The sequence below is a fragment of the Aquarana catesbeiana genome, linkage group LG06 (assembly GCF_042186555.1).
Source record: "Aquarana catesbeiana isolate 2022-GZ linkage group LG06, ASM4218655v1, whole genome shotgun sequence".
NCBI classification, from domain to species: Eukaryota; Metazoa; Chordata; class Amphibia; order Anura; family Ranidae; genus Aquarana; species Aquarana catesbeiana.
The window spans coordinates 152,586,878-152,604,193 of NC_133329.1; the positions used below are offsets into that span (position 1 = coordinate 152,586,878).

Below are 17,316 nucleotides of genomic sequence, written 5' to 3' on the forward strand. Positions count from 1 at the left end.
AACTGAAAAACCTTCTGGATAAGCTAAACTTCCTCCTTATCAATAAAGCAGAAGCTAAACTTACACCATGTATAAGGGCATTCTGTGTTCTGTAAGCCAGGAAGAATGGTTGTTAATGCTCTTCAATGTACAAAAGCAAGAAATATTCCACATATTGGGACGCAGGGAGACATTGCAGTTAAGACCTTACCTGGCATAGATTGGGCCTTCAAAGACTATTACTCTAGAATTTAGAAGAACAGACTCCCCACTCTTCCTAGGAGACCAAATGCTTAGCAGCTCAACTGTATATCCAAGCTTCTGGCATGCCCAAGCTCTCAGCAGATATACAAGACTTAGCGGACCCCCATCATTAAAAATTCTCGAACACTAAAATCTATGAAGTCTGGAAGGGTGCCAGGCCCAGATGGCTACACTCTAACCTACTATAAGTCCTTTCAAGACCACTGGCCCACAGATTTATGATAGCCTATAATCCACTTAGGGAAAGCCATTAACTCCCAGATGTGATTTTAAAGGCACACATAAAACACACAAAAGATAAGATAATTACTTTAGCACATAACGCCTCCATAGCTTGCAAGTATCAGGAGGGAGGCTATAAACTAGATGGGGTGACAAAGATGTATTTGCTTTGGAAGAATAAATCACCTCTAATGTTGGGTGTCCTATGTGTTTAGATCACTTCTCGGCCTTTTGGCTAAGATCAAGTGTAGTATCTGTTCTTATCAGTTTCCAGAGGAGCGCTGTGTCACTCTCGTTGGGGAGGGCCAGCAAATCCAATGTTATAGTGCCTGGAAGGGCGGTACTCAGCAGGGACTATGCTGAGTTGCCCAACAGATAGACTGGGGACCGGCCAATGGTTGAGTCTGAGCCGTCTGGAAGGGTGCTCCTGGTGAGAATGGGTGCTGCATTTTGGTCTGGCCGGAGGGTCGGGTCCCTGGCCTTCTGGCCTGGATTGAGGTAGCTCTAGCTACAGACAGTTATTCGGGAAGAGAACGCTTACTCCCCTTTTGCTGGTGGGGGGGTGTGGTTAGTATCTACCCGAATGTGAAATTGGAAGGAGTGATGGGAGCGACGGTGAAGCCTTAGGGGCAAGGACTCTCACCAAGCTCCCTGAACTTCATGCCTTTTCTGTCTGTGGTGGGGGCTGCTGTGGTCTGGGCTGTGGGCCAGGGTTGGTCTTGAAAGCCTATGGAGTATGTGCCCCTGGAGTGGCCGTCCAGGGGTGCCAAATAATCACTGTGAGTGGCAGTCACTTTGATTTGAGGCACCACGGTCACTGCACCATAGAACACGCTTTTTTAGCACCTGCCTCTTGGGCCAGGCCTTTTGGCTGGGACCAGAGGAATTTTTTATTCCTGGCCGGAGGGCCTGGTCATTGTTTTACACAATGGCCACCTTTTTTCACTCTCCTCTCTCCTCTCTCCTCTCTCCTCTCCACTAACCCTTCCCCACTTTATTTTATTTATTTGAAACCTATGTTTGTCACTTTTTGTCTTTTTATGTTTGTACACGGTTTGCCTCACTGTGTGATGAGTAAGGATGCGGTCCTTGGGCCAGCCCCGAAAGTCTTGGGTAGGGGTGGACATGGCCTTTTGGCTTAGTTCACCCTCTCTCATGGGGTCTCCCTTCGGGGGAGCCCCACCTAGTACTTGGGTGGGTTCTGTTTCGGCAGGCCCTCCAGAGAACGGGGTCTGTCTGGCTTCGGCCAGATAGACCATTGTAAAGTACCTTTGTCCCCGTCTGGAGCCTAACGCCCCGGGGGATCAGGGAATTGGCACGTCTGTGTACCCGTTGCACTTTTTTGTGTTCACTCTCTATGTGTGTGCACATTTTTTTGGCACCGGGTGAAGTTTTTTGGGTGTGTTATGCACGCATAGGCTTTCAATAAAAAAAAAAAAAAAAATGTGTTTAGATGTTGCGGCATTATGTCAAAGTCTTCGTTTTGATTTTCACATTTTAGAATGGGGTGCAGAATTTTAAAGGGTGCCTTGACTGAAAAAGGTTGAGAAACACTGCACTAACCTATACCCACAGTTCATCCATAGGAAGGCAAAAAAAAACAATAAAGCATGATACAATTTGCTGGGACAGGGGAAAAATTTCCTTCCTGATCCCCAGAATAGGAAATCGTATATTCCCTGGATCAGCTTTACCTATAAATATTAGTAACCAGTTATAATATGTGCATTTAGAAAAGAGCCCAGGCCTTTTTTAAAACAATCTACTGAGCTGTCCAGAACCAGCTCTTGAGGGAGTCTATGCCAAATTTTTACAGCTTTTACTGTGAGGAAGCCCTTCCATATCTAGAGATTAAATCTCTTTTCCTCCAGATGTAGAGAGTGCCCCCTTGTCCTTTGTAATGACCCTAAAGTGATCCTAAAGTCTCGTTCTCGTTTTTTTTCAGTTAAAAATAACAAACATGTCATACTTAGCTCGGTGCAGTGGTTTTGCACAGAGCAGCCTGAATCCTCCTCTTCTCGGGTCCTTCTTCGGTGCTACTGGCCCCTCCCTCCTGTTCAGTGCCCTCAAAGCAAGCAGCTTGCTATGGAGTCACCCGAGCCACAACTCCCTGTGTCCATTCAGACCCACTCCTTTCTCTCCTCATTGGCTGACTGACTTTGACAGCAGTGGGAGCCAATATCTCAGACAATGAGCCAGGACACTCCTACAACATTGCTGGATAGAGATGGGGCTCAGGTAAGTATTAGAGGGGCTGAGGGGGGCTGCTGCACACACAAGGCTTTTTATCTTAATGCATAGAATTCATTAAGATAAAAAACCTTTTGACTTTACAATCACTTTAAAGTGGAGTCTCACCCAAAACTGGAACTTCCGCTTTAAGGACTCCTGACTCCCCAACATGCCACATTTGGCATGTAATTATTTTTTTTGGGGGGGGGGGGGAGCGGGTACCTAGTTTTGACAGGTACCCAACTTCCACTCAAGTGGAAGTTGTGGTGCCGCAAGCTGTCACAGCCGGGCACCCACACTAGGGATGCCGGCATTGGGGAGAGGCAGGGGAGAGAACTGAGGCTTCAGGCAGCCGCATCGCTGGATCGTGGGACAGGTGAGTGTGTGTTTATTTAAAGTCAGCAGCTACACTTTTTGTAGCTGCTGACTTTTAATAAACACAGAAACGGTTTGAAATCCACTTTAAGGAGAATAACACTACACCGAGTTCACTATATGGATCACTTATGTAATTATACATGTCGATTATATCCCCCCATGACACCATGTACACTGGGCTTAAAAAAAAACGCCAGATTGATGAGGTCTTTTTAATGATTTGTACAGGGGTAAAATAATGTCTCTCTCTCTCTGCAGTCCATAATGCCGCATACACACAACCAGACTTTTCGGCATCAAAGGTCCGACGGAACGAATCCGTCAGACAATTCGATTGTGTGTGGGCTTCATCTGACCTTTTCTGTCTAAAAATCTGACTGGCCTTAGAAATAGAACAAGATTCAAATCTTTCCGACGGACTCAATTCCTATCGAAAAATCTGTTCGTCTGTATGCTAGTCCGATGGACCAAAAACAACGCAAGGGCAGCTATTGACTACTTCCTTATTCTAGTCCGGTCGTACGTCATCACGTTCGAAAGGATCGGACTTTGGTGTGATCATGTGTAGGCAAGTCCGTTTCATCAGAACTCCGTCGGAACTCCGTCTAATGCCGCGTACACACGGTCGGACTTTCTATCCTACTTGGTCCGGCACACTTTCCGACGGACTTTGTCCGCCAGGTGCGCCGGACTTTAAAACGGACGGACTTGCCCACACACACCCGGACTTTCCGGCGGGCTAAGTCCGCCCGTCTTTCCGACGGACTTTCGCCGGAGTTCCGGCGGACTTTCAGAATGAACGGACTTGCCCACACACGGACAAGTCCGTTCATTTTGAACGTGACTCAGGTGCGACGGGACTAGAAAAGGATGTCAATCTTGCCGTTTTTATCGGCGAGATTGACACCTTGCGAGCCCCGTCGCGGGGCATACCAGGCCCTTAGGTCTGGTATGGATTATAAAGGGAACCCCCTACGCCGAAAAAACGGCGTGGGGTCCCCCCTAAAATCCATACCAGACCCCGATCCGAGCACGCAGCCTGGCCGGTCAGGAAAGGGGGTGGGGACGAGCGAGCGCCCCCCCCCCTCCTGAACCGTACCAGGCCGCATGCCCTCAACATGGGGGGTGGGTGCTTTGGGGGAGGGGGGCGCCCTGCGGGGCCCCCCCACCCCAAAGCACCTTGTCCCCATGTTGATGAGGACAAGGGCCTCTTCCCGACAACCCTGGCCGTTGGTTGTCGGGGTCTGCGGGCGGGGGCTTATCGGAATCTGGGAGCCCCCTTTAATAAGGGGGCCCCCAGATCCCGGCCCCCCACCCTATGTGAATGAGTATGGGGTACATGGTACCCCTACCCATTCACCTAGGGAAAAAGTGTAAGTAATAAAACACACTACACAGGTTTTTAAAATATTTTATTAAACAGCTCCGGGGGGGGGGATCTTCCTCCGGCTTCGGGGGTCTTCTTCCGGCTTCGGGGGTCCCTCCGCTTCATCTTCTCCCGGCGTCCGGTTGGTTCTTCTCCGCTCTCTTCTCCCGGTGTTCCTGTTCTTCGGCCGGCTCCTCTGCTGTCTTCAAGTAGCTCTCTTGCCAGCAGAGGTCCGGACTTCTGGGCTTCTGGGCTTCTGGGCTTCTCTTCCCCAGATGTTGACACGACGCTCTCTCCTGCTGGACTGCTCTCCGAGGGCTGCGTTGTGACTTATATAGGCGGAGACCCCGCCCCCTTTTGATGTCACAGTCCCTGGGCATGCTGGGACTGTGACGTTTTAGGGGGCGTGGTCAACATCACCCAGTGACCACGCCCCCTAAAACGTCACAGTCCCAGCATGCCCAGGGACTGTGACATCAAAAGGGGGCGGGGTCTCCACCTATATAAGTCACAACGCAGCCCTCGGAGAGCAGTCCAGCAGGAGAGAGCGTCGTGTCAACATCTGGGGAAGAGAAGCCCAGAAGCCCAGAAGCCCAGAAGCCCAGAAGTCCGGACCTCTGCTGGCAAGAGAGCTACTTGAAGACAGCAGAGGAGCCGGCCGAAGAACAGGAACACCGGGAGAAGAGAGCGGAGAAGAACCAACCGGACGCCGGGAGAAGATGAAGCGGAGGGACCCCCGAAGCCGGAAGAAGACCCCCGAAGCCGGAGGAAGATCCCCCCCCCGGAGCTGTTTAATAAAATATTTTAAAAACCTGTGTAGTGTGTTTTATTACTTACACTTTTTCCCTAGGTGAATGGGTAGGGGTACCATGTACCCCATACTCATTCACATAGGGTGGGGGGCCGGGATCTGGGGGCCCCCTTATTAAAGGGGGCTCCCAGATTCCGATAAGCCCCCGCCCGCAGACCCCGACAACCAACGGCCAGGGTTGTCGGGAAGAGGCCCTTGTCCTCATCAACATGGGGACAAGGTGCTTTGGGGTGGGGGGGCCCCGCAGGGCGCCCCCCTCCCCCAAAGCACCCACCCCCCATGTTGAGGGCATGCGGCCTGGTACGGTTCAGGAGGGGGGGGGGGCGCTCGCTCGTCCCCACCCCCTTTCCTGACCGGCCAGGCTGCGTGCTCGGATCGGGGTCTGGTATGGACTTTAGGGGGGACCCCACGCCGTTTTTTCGGCGTAGGGGGTTCCCTTTATAATCCATACCAGACCTAAGGGCCTGGCATGCACCGCGCTCACCGCAATAGGAAAATTTGTTTTTCCTATTGCAGAGAGCGCGAGATGCAATACCCTGCCCTCGCGTCGTATCTGGTCCGTCGGACCAGCCTACACACGAGCGGGCTTTCCGTCGGACCAGCACACACACGAGCGGACTTTCCGCCCGAAACTGAGTCCTACGGAAAGATTTAAAACTTGTTTCAAATCTAGGTCCGGCGGGCTTTTGGGAAGAAGTCCGCCGGAAAAGTCCGCCGCCGCCCACACACGGGCGGATTGTCCGGCACACTCTGGTCCGCCGGACCAAGTATGCCGGAAAGTCCGACCGTGTGTACGCGGCATAAAAGTCCTTCGTAGTTCAGTCCGACGAAAAATCTGCTCGTGTGTGCGCGGCATAACTCTTTTAATACAAGAAAGGATTTTGCTTTGCTTGTTTTGGAAACCGCAGCTTGGCATTTCATGCAATTATTAAGTCTGTGATCTACCAGAATACCCAGATTCTTCTCCCCCATAGATTCCCCCAGTTGTACTCCCCTAGTACGTAAGATGCATGCATATTTTTACCCCCAAGTACATAACTTTACATCTATCAACATTAAACCTAATTTGCCACACAGTTGCTCAATTAGACAGTGCATTGATGTTGGCTTGTAAGTTGGAGACATCCTGTAAGGATGTTCTTCCACTGCATCCATTGAAATAGTACTTTCAATCCCAGACTCTATAACCTGGTGGGGAACCTTGGGGTACACCACTGATAACCTTAGACCATTCAGAGTAAGAATCATCAACCACTACTCTTTGAATACTGCATTTTAGCTTGTTTTCTATCTATTTACAAACTGATTTTTCCAAGTCTGAAGATTTTACCTTACACATTAGCCATATGTGGAGAACTGTGTCAAATGCTTTTGCAAAATCTAAAGTATACCACGTCCACGGCCACCCCTCTGTCCAAGATTTTGCTCACCTCCTCATAAAAAGAAATCAGATTTGTCTGACAGCATCTGTCTTTCATGAATCCATGCTGACTTTTTCTTAAAATTTATTTTTTTCTAGTGAATCGGTCTCCTGGACTTCCAAGGGCTTGATTGCAGAGTGCAGGTTACTAGGCATAATGGGTGTTGTGCAAGGTGGAAAGATTGGACGCCAGTCACTTTTTGTAAAAATTAACAAAGTGAGTTTTATTTCTCTTAACAGGAACAGTGGGAAGAGAGGGTTTAGGGCACAGGACACCCTTAGGCAAATACAATAGCAATTAAGGCAAACTCTGCAGACAAAAATAAAACTAGGCAGACGGTAATACAAAACGAGGGCCTTTAAGCTGAATGCAGCAATCTGTATCTTGTAGCAACCACTGTCTCCTATGGCAACAACTTCTGTCACAGTATCCTACTGTAGATCTTCCTGTTTTGTTTTTGTTTGAAAAGTTTTATTTATTGCTTTTTTTAACATACCATAACAAGTACATACAAGACCCATTGGGCCACACACAAAATAAACTATTTACAGTTCTTCAGCATTGGCTCACTCCTCTTCCCTTCAGACCTTCGCTCAGTAAAAATAAAAAATAAGATAATAGTAATTAGGCCACCTTTTCACAATATCAGTCAATGAAAACTTTAGGATATGTCAGATAGTTACATACATGTTAAAACCCACTATAAGCATATTCCATTAGGTATCACTCAATCCGCCACGGTAGTGTCACTATTCATCCAACTGCCCCACACTCTATCAAATTTTTGTGGTGTGCCCCTGCTAATGTATGTAGCCTTGTATAAAGGTGCAGCCCTATTCACCACACCCTTCCACGCTGATACAGATGGAGGATTAGGCTTTTTCCATGACAACACTATCATTTTTCTAGCGTAATAAAGATTAGGATCGTTAGCAAAGTACTAGTCACTCTCTTTGGGGCTAAATTGTCCACCAACCCCAAAAGGCACACCTCTATTGTGGGCTGTATAGGAATGGCTGTTACTTCTGCTATACATTCTGTAACTCCCTTCCAAAATGCTTGAATGTTCGAGCAATTCCAGAAAATATGCATGAAATCAGCAGTGAGGGAGCTGCACCACCAGCAACTAGGTGACCGGGTAGGGAACATTCCAGCTAATCTAGCTGGAGTAAGATATATGCGATGAAGCAATTTGAATTGAATGAGTTGGTCTCTAGCAGAAACCAATCTAGTAAAATTAATGTCCCATACATCGTCCCAGTCATCCCCGTCCATCTGGGGGAACACCTCATCCCACATCGCCCTACACTTTGCAAGGAGATCTCCCCCCTCACCGAACAGTTGTTTGTATATTGTAGACAAGGCCTTGTCCAAAGTGTCCTCCCTCAGTAAAGACTCAATATCACTCATTTTCGGGGTAATTCCATTATTTCCAAACTGGGCATTATATGCATGCCTGAGCTGAAAATAACGGAACAGGTGAGTGTTGGGAAGATTAAACTTAGTTTTAGGGGTGTCAAACTGTAGAAGTTCCCCACCACCCACTATGTCTTTCAGTGTCTTAATACCAAATTTAGTCCAGATGACCGGATCTGGATGGTCATAAAAGTGTGCTAATATAGGATTCTTCCAAAGTGGTGTGTGAGGAGAAATTTCAGACGCATTACCCATCTTGGTCACCGCCACCCATGCCCTACCAGTCGCACGCATGGATATTGTGAGTCTATACGGAGCCCTGAAACCCCGAAACAGGAGATGTCTCAGTGCCTCATAAGAACCAACAACCGCTGCCTCTAGAGTGTTAGCAGTGTCGTCCTCAGGCATAACAAACCACCTATGTACGATTACTAGCTGACCCGCTAAGAAATATTTATGAAAGTCTGGGACCGCCAATCCCCCTTGTTTCCACGGCAGCTGCAGCACCCGAAGTTTAATGCGGGGGTGTCGCCCCTGCCACAGGAAAGTCGTTATGAGCTGATCTATTCTTTTGAATATATATCTCGGAATCCAAACAAGGGAATTCCGAAATATATACAGAAACAGAGGCAAAAATTTCATTTTCACTAAGTTCACTCTACCTATGAGTGTCAATGGTAAATTCTGCCATGCCTGTAGCCTGGACTTTAGTTTAGTCAGAAGCGGATCGACATTCAAAGCAATAAAGTCTGATACGGAGTTGGATATGTGTAACCCCAGATATTTAATCACTTCTACCCTCTGCAAAGGACAATCTGTGGGAATCTCACATCTAGGGGATGGAGTCTTGAGTGATAGAATCTGGGATTTCCCCCAGTTGACCCTCAGACCCGAAAAGCGAGCAAAGGAGTTTAGGATGTCTAAAGCTGCCGACAGGGAATTCTTGGAGTCTTGCAAAAAAAGAACCATATCATCCGCATATAGTGCTGTTTTTTCAGTCAGGCTACCCACCGTTATCCCTTGTACCTCCTCAGAGGCTCGCAAAGCCGCAGCCAAGGGTTCAATCATGATAGAGAAAAGACCTGGGGATAAAGGGCATCCTTGGCGAGTGCCCCTATATATTGGAAAAAATTCGGATAACATATTGTTCAACTTTATGGCTGCTGTAGGACAATGATATAGAATGTCGATCCACTTCCGGAACCTAGGACCAAATCCAAGTACCTCCAATACCACCCTCATGTAATTCCAATCCACGGAATCAAAGGCCTTTTCCAAATCTAGAAAGACCAGTATTCCACCGCTGGAAATATCTGGGCCCAGCTGCGTGTGAGTGAAAACCCTGCGCAAGTTAATATCCGTGGCCTTTTTGGGCATAAACCCCGTTTGGTCTGGGGAGATAACCTGATGCAGGACCAACATCAATCTAGTAGCTAACAGTTTGGTCAGTATTTTGAAGTCCATATTTGATAAAGAAATGGGCCTATATGATGAACACTGTAATGGGTCCTTATCTGGTTTAGCCAACAATACAATGTGAGCCTCATAAAAGGAGAGGGGGAGGCTTCCCTTTTGAAAACATTCTGTGTATAATTGAAGCAGTCTGGGCACCAAGGTCTCCGAGTAATGGCGGTACCACTCAATTGGCAGACCGTCGGGTCCAGGAGCCTTACCACTAGGGAATGACCCTACTGCCGAGGCTACCTCCTCCTCCATGAACTCAGCATCCAGAAAACTGCTAGATTCCTCTGGGTAGATCTTCCTGTTTAACTCACAGTAATCCACTGTAGATCTTCCAGCTTAACTCACAGTATCCCACTGTAGATCCTTAAAGGGATTGTAAACCCTCATGTTTTTTCGCCTTAATGCATCCTATTCATTAAGGTGAAAAAACTTCTGTCACTGACCGCCCCCCCAGCGCCCCCGGGTTTACTCACCTGAGTCCTGTGTTCCCCCGCCGGAGACGTGCTCTTCCTCTCTGCCCGGGGTATTCGGCTCTTGAATGGATAGATTGATAGCACCGCAGCCATTGGCTCCCGCTGCTGTCAATGAAATCCAATGATGTGGGGGGCGGGGCTGAGTTCTACATTCGGCGTCCATAGACGCCGAATGCTGGACTTGGGAGCGCGTCCGCAAGGTAAACCCCCCCCCCAGGAGAGAGCTTCTCCTAGGGGATTATACGATGCGGGGAGGAGCTACCAGTGCTGCCGGGGGACCCCAGAAGTCAAGGATCAGGCACACTCTGTGCAAAACAAACTGCACAGTGGAGGTAAGTATGACATGTTTGTTATTTTAAAAAAATAAAAAACAAAGCCTTACAATCACTTTAAGCACAGCTCGTTGTCTTTCACTAGACTTCTTGGACTCTCAGCTACATGCTGGATTCCCAAGCTTCACCCACAGCTTACCACTGTACTTTATCTTCAAGCTTTACTTACAGCTACCTGCCGTACTTCTTCAAGCTTTACTCACAGCTACCTGCTGCCTTCCTGGATGAGTCTCCACTGAAGCTTTCCCACTACTTCACTGTCCCCAGCTAGTGAAGCGTCTGCTCTGGTACTCCTTCAGAACTTCATCCCTTCCAAACTTGCCTCTGGTAACAGGAGTGGTCTTCCCTTTGTGGCAACTGCTTCTCCTTTACCGCCGGCATTGGTCAGGCTCCCCTTGGGCTGAGCCTCTAACACACGCGGTTCTGCCCCATGCTTCCGGCTTAACCTTTTTTTAAGGTACTATATACAGGCAAATGTGGCCATTTTGAGATCTAAGATCTCTAAGATGAGAGCTTTAGAATGGAACTTCTCTTGAGATGCTTAAGTGTCATCAAAAGGTTTGGCCACCCATTCCTTCTTAGGGACTAGAACTTTAGAGCCCATTACAGTGAGGGAAAAAAGTATTTGATCCCCTGCTGATTTTGTACGTTTGCTCGCTGACAAAGAAATGATCAGTCTAAAATTTTAATGGTAGGTTTATTTTAACAGTGAGAGACGGAATAACAACAAAAATATCCAAAAAAAACGCATATCAAAAAAATTATAAATTGATTTGCATTTTAATGAGTGAAATAAGTATTTGACCCCTCACTGTATATGGTCATTTATTGAATGCTCCAGTACTATTATAATTATTATACAGTATTTAAATAGCGCCAACAGTTTACGCAGCACTTTACAATATAAAAGGGAGACAATACAGTTATAATACAATAAAATACAAGAGGATTAAGAGGGCCCTGCTCAGAAGAGCTTACAATCTAATAGGGTGGGGCAGGTGGCACAAAAGATTGTAACTGTGGGGAATGAGCTGATGAAAGTTGTAAAAGATTAGTTGGAGACGTGATAAGCTTTCCTGAAGAGATGAGTTTTCAGGGATTGCCTGAAGGTAGCAAAAGTAGGGGATAGCTGGACAGATGGAGGTGGCGAGTTCCAGAGGATGGGAGAGGCTCTGGAGAAATCCTGAAGATGAGTATGGGAGGAGGAGAAGAGAGAGCTTGAGAGTAGAAGGTCTTGAGAAGAGCAGAGAGGACGACTTGGGTGATATTTGGAGACGAGATTGGTAATGTAGCTCCGGGCAGACTTGTGAATGGCTTTGTATGTTGTCGTCAGTATTTTGAATTTAATTCGCTAGGTGATTGGGAGCCAGTGTAGGGATTGGAGGAGAGGGTTGGCAGACACTGAGCGGTTGGTAAGGTGTATAAGTCTGGCAGCAGCATTCATGATAGACTGAAGAGGGGATAGCCTATGGAGAGGCAGGCCAATGAGAAGGGAGTTGCAATAGGTGAGAGATAACAAGGGAGTGGATGAGGAGCTTGGTGGTTTCATTTGTTAAAAAGGGACACGTTTTAGAGATGTTACGGAGGTGAATTCTACAAACTTTAGACAACGATTGGACTTGAGGCTGAAATGACAAGTCAGAGTCTAAGATTACACCTAGTACCCTGGCATGAGGGGAGGGACTGATAGTTGCATTGTTGATTTTGATGGAAAAGTCATAGAGGGGGGCACGGGCAGGGGGGGGAATATTAATAGCTCAGCTTTAGAGAGATTTAGTTTAACGAAGTGGTGAGACATCCATGCTGATATGTCAGTTAGTAAGTTAGTAATGCGAGAGGAGACTGAAGGAGTGAGGTGAGGAGTAGACAGATAGATTTGGGTATCATCGGCGTACAAGTGGTATTGGAAGCCCTGGGCGGTTATCAAGTGACCAAGGGAGGAAGTGTAGATAGAGAAGAGAAGGAGTCCAAGAACAGAGCCTTGGGTGACCCCCACAGAAATGGGCAATGGAGAGGAGGAGACAGAGTTGTAGGTGACACTGAAGGAGCGCTGTGATAAATAGGCAGAGAACCAGGATAGAGCAGAATCTTGGAGGTCAACAGTATCAAAGGCCGAAGAGAGATCAAGTAGTAGGAGTATGGAGTACTGGCTGTTGGTTTTAGCAGTTAGTAAATCGATAGTGAGTTTTAGTAAGGCAGTTTCTGTGGAGTGCTGCGAGTGAAAGCCAGACTGTAAGGGGTCAAGAAGGTTATTTTCACTGAGGTAGGAGCTAAGACGGTTGTAGACTAAGCATTCTAGAAGTTTAGAGGTGAATGGGAGGAATGAGATGGGTCTTAAGTTGTTCAGGTTGGTGGGGTCCAGTGAGGGCTTCCCATTTATAGAAGTTAAACTAACAGGTCTATAGTTACTGATGTAGCACCCTGATGTTTAGGCAGGGTTGCTATTAAATTTTTTTGCCAAGAGATAGTTGCCTTGGCCAATTGTAAGGAGGTCAATTGATTTCACCCTAATTCTGGAATTGCTGCACTTCTCTCTTCTGTCACTAGATGACCGGGTATCTGGTGACATTAGATAAGACGAAGGCATTGCAGGGACAGATTAGGAATGAATGGGGTGTCTCATCCAATAGGCAGGGATTTTCTTGGGCCCATTGGCCTGCTGGGAGAACCTATTAATTTGGGTAGAGTCAGGTGATCGGGGGGCTGCTAGGCCAGAAACCTAAGGCTTATCCCGGGGACATCTGGCTGCTAGGCTATTTGAGAGCCTATCCAGGTGTAGTGCAGGGTTGGGACTGCAGGCTTGTAGTCCAACCAGAAGTATTGGTTCAGCCGGCCGGGGAACCAGTCGTGGTCAGAGGTAAAGGAGGAACTGTAACCACAAAGGGACCATCCACCTTGCTATCGGTGACCATTGTGAGTAAGCTGGGACCAGTACCAGAGCAGACTTCTCGCCAACCGGGGATGGTCAAGAAGTGGGAAAACATCAGCAAGTGACAAGTCAGGGACTCAGCGGTACAGCAGAGGTGATGCTTGTGGAGTGCCAAGCCAGGGACCTAACATGTTAGTAGGGGTGAAGCTTGAGGAGTATATGTGAGTACCAAGCCAGGGACCCAGCAGTGAAGTGGGGGTGACGCTTGAGGAAGATACCGAGTGTTACAGTGAAAGAGCTCAGAGGATCCAGTGGCTAGTGGACCTGAAGTCTAGAGAGAGAGAGACTGAGAGCTCATTGAGTGAAGACCCACAGTCAGTGAGTGTGGGGTAAAGAGAACTGTTCGTGTTGCAGATAGTTAAAGCGGAGTCCCACCCACAAAATTAACTTTACATTAATTAACTGGAAAAAAACATCAGAAAAAACATTAAAAAAAAATATTTTTTTACATACTTGCTTAGGGCTGTTGCTATGGAGTCTCTTGTAATCTGCCCCCTTCCTCTCCATGGCGCTTGATGTCACTTCCCTCGGCGCCTGTGTTCGCTAGTGCTCCTGGGAGATGTGTGTCAACATTTCCCAGGAGTCACTGGGCAGCGCCGAGGGCTAGAATCCCGGTATTTGATAGGCTTATCATGGTTGCCATCACAATGGGGCGGGCACTTCCGACGATGACGCCCGTTGTGATGGCAACCTGAGAAGTTTCCTGCACTGCTAAATTAGCTTACTGCGCATGCGCAAGAACAGGTGGTGCATGCTGGTTATTCAGCAACCTTGAAACGCGGAAGTTTGTGCTTGTGGGCTTCACCTGCCCACAAGCAAGATAGGAACGCCCGATCATAAGGAATATAAGGTGAGTTTTTAATTTAAACAGTAACTAAAGCAGCGCTATTTACAACACAAGATCTAATGCAAAAACAATATCATATGATAGTAACAGATATATTAAAAAAAAAACAAAATCTGTGGTTGGAACTCCGTTTTAAATACCTTTAACGTTAGTAACAGCTACAAGATCATTGCCATAGGACACAGTGATCCTGCCTATACAGAAGTGGTGTCCGGCTGGAGGCCTTCACCTGTATAGCTGTCTACCTATAGAAGTCTCAGAGTCTGCCAATTAACACTGCATCTACCTAAGGGTGTCCTGGCCCTAATCCTCTCTCCCACAGTTCTGTTTAAGAGACAAAAAAATTTCTTCAAAAAGTGTCTGGCGCCCACCTGTTCATCTTGCTTTACACCCACCATACCTTTTAACCCACTCTACACTGAAGGATGTCAGCTGTCCTTAACTCTGGAGGTCACCATTGGGTTTCAGGGCCCCCGGGACTTTGCTACACTTTGACCCCTTTTTAAATATTGGCACCACATAAGCCTTACACCAATCCAGCGGTACTATTCCAGTCATTAACGAGTCCCTAAAAATTAGAAACTATGGCTTTGAATATCAATTATCAATTTTGAGCCATTGTGGATCATTTGGGGCTGTGTCAATATCATCCCTAATTTGGACATGAGCTCCCCCATGTTCCTTTGTATACACAAAGCTGATGAAGGTATTTAATAAATTTGCCTTCTCTTTATCCCCAGTCTCCCACTTCAGATTATTTTGTAAAGAGCCTACCGTACATACTCAGGCCTCACCTTTTTACTATTAAATACCCACCTGTTCAACGGTAAAGTCAAACGCTTTTATAAATCTTCTCTCTATGAAATCAAACTTGCTTTTCTCTATGGTCTTGAAATCTGTATAGATGGATATCTCACTGACAAATCAGCACATTCTTGTAAGCATATACTGTAGATGTGCAGTGTACATGCATGATACTGAGTGAGACATTTAAGGATGGGTTGTGGCTGTGATACTACCTTACTGAAACTGTATAAATATGTGACTATCTGATAGTGCTGGATACTCCTTGCTTAGCATTGAACGCGTAAATACTCGTGCATATTAGGATATCCATCTATACGGCATTTAAGACCATAGGGGGAAGCAAGTTTTATTCAATGGTGGTAGATTATTAGTGCTTTTTGGCTTACTCTTTAACAGATGGTCATTTTGTTGAAGTGCGTCTCAGCACAGTAGGGATAGAACTGAGTGATACAGATCATTGGATTTATTTATTATTCAAGATTTCACATAGAGTTATGGACTGTTATTTCATGTTATTAACAAATTGTTTCATGTTTTATTTTGCTTGATGTGCACATTTTATTTTTTACACTTTGGCAATACAGTATGTGTGTGCCTATTAATATTTGTGTTTTGTTTCCTTGGGTTAGATTTTCTTTTTTAGTGGGTTCTGTATTGCAGTGTACAAATGTGTCATATCTCCTATTAAACAGGGTATTGTTTCCCAAATTATCCTCCTCCTCTCCATGATCCCATGACCTTGTAAGCAAATTTAAAAGAATCTACTTTGTCATTTGCTGGTATCTACTTGTAAAGGATGAGTTATTAGTTGGTGGTTCGCACCATATTAGCCTTGGACCCACCCTGCTTCTTTTTAGATGAGACAGTCACCTAACTGTTCTTTTAGGGAAACTCCACCATATTGTGCCACCTTCTCCTGGCTTAAATCCTGCTCGCCTCATATTCCTAGCCTGAGGCCTGTAACCCAGAATAAATAAATGCCCAGTCAAAGTGCATTTTAAATGCTTTACTGCACAAACATTTTAAGGAAACTCCACCATATTGTGCCACCTTCACCTGGCCTAAACCCTGCTCGCCTCATATTCCTAGCCTGAGGCCTGTAACCCAGAATAAATAAATGTCCAGTCAAAGTGCATTTTAAATGCTTTACTGCACAAACATTACTCCAGTACAGTTTCTAGGTTGCAAACACTTTGCAATACAGTATCAGTACAAGACTCACTGAGAAGTTCACAGTACAGAACACTCTCCTCCTTTACATAACTTCCCATGCAGAGGTCACACAAGTGCAGAACCCTTCTAAGTCTCAAAGAATGGTTAAAGCCATCTTCCCCAGATGTTACAGTGTCTTTAACAACGGTATTACTCACACCGGGTGTTCCTTCCTGTCACATAAAAGACATCCTCCATAGACCGAGAGGCCACTCTAAACTGAGCCAAGGGACCCGCTCGTCGGGGGTCAAGGGCGCGGGGGTAGGGTTAAGGTTTCTCTGTCTGCTCCTTAATGTCCTCTCTCATTACTCCTGCAGTTCAGCCCTGCAAAGGACTCTCTAATACAGCCCAAACACAGCACTATATCTTTGCTGATCAGGGGTGTCCTTCTCCCATACCCTAACTTCCCTGGGCCTCACACACAGCTGGCATTATATAAAGTGCACTATCTACACCCATTATATCACTAAAGGAGGGATACCAATTAAAGGGTACTAACACCTGCCAACATACTTGCGCTAATCTATCTAACCATTGGCGTAAACCAGATATTCCTCCACGGTTGGAAATGATTTGTGAGATTGATTCCATTTACCACTTGGAAGAGATGCTCTCCTGGGATAGGGACAGTTCTACTTCTGTTGCAATTACACTGTCTGTATAGGTTCACTTTAGACACTTCTCAGACCTAGTAAAAATAGGTTTCCTCATCTCTGCGTTTTCTTCATCATTATCTACTAGAATTCAGAGCCTATCCTATTACTCTAGATTCTTTCTCTTCTGGCCTCTTCCTCCCCATCTTTTCATCATCTTTAGGTTTTCCATCCTTTCCCCCAATATCTTTATCTTGATCTATCTTATTTTTCCTCAAATACTTTCCCCTTTCCTCTTTGATTTCCTTTTTCTCTTCCCCTTCCTCCACCTTCTGTACCTAGGTGTGGGATAGAAGGTTAGGGATACAAGTTGTTACAAGCACACACCCTTGGTTAGGGTATCTCCAAATGACAGACACGATTTGGTATGCGTCTCCCAATATTATTCTAGGATTTTCCATATAGTACAATGTCACCATCTAAATAACTGGTTTCAAATGTAAGTCTCTGTTACACACCCAGACATAAGGTGACAACATTGTTGTTGAGTTTCTGTGGATATGCACTTTA

General features: G+C 46.4%; 1 pseudogene; it reads left to right on the forward strand.

Moving 5' to 3' along the window:
- The first annotated feature begins 680 nt into the window (after positions 1 to 680).
- On the forward strand, positions 681 to 842 carry LOC141101844 (U2 spliceosomal RNA; annotated as a pseudogene).
- Positions 843 to 17,316: the final 16,474 nt, after the last annotated feature.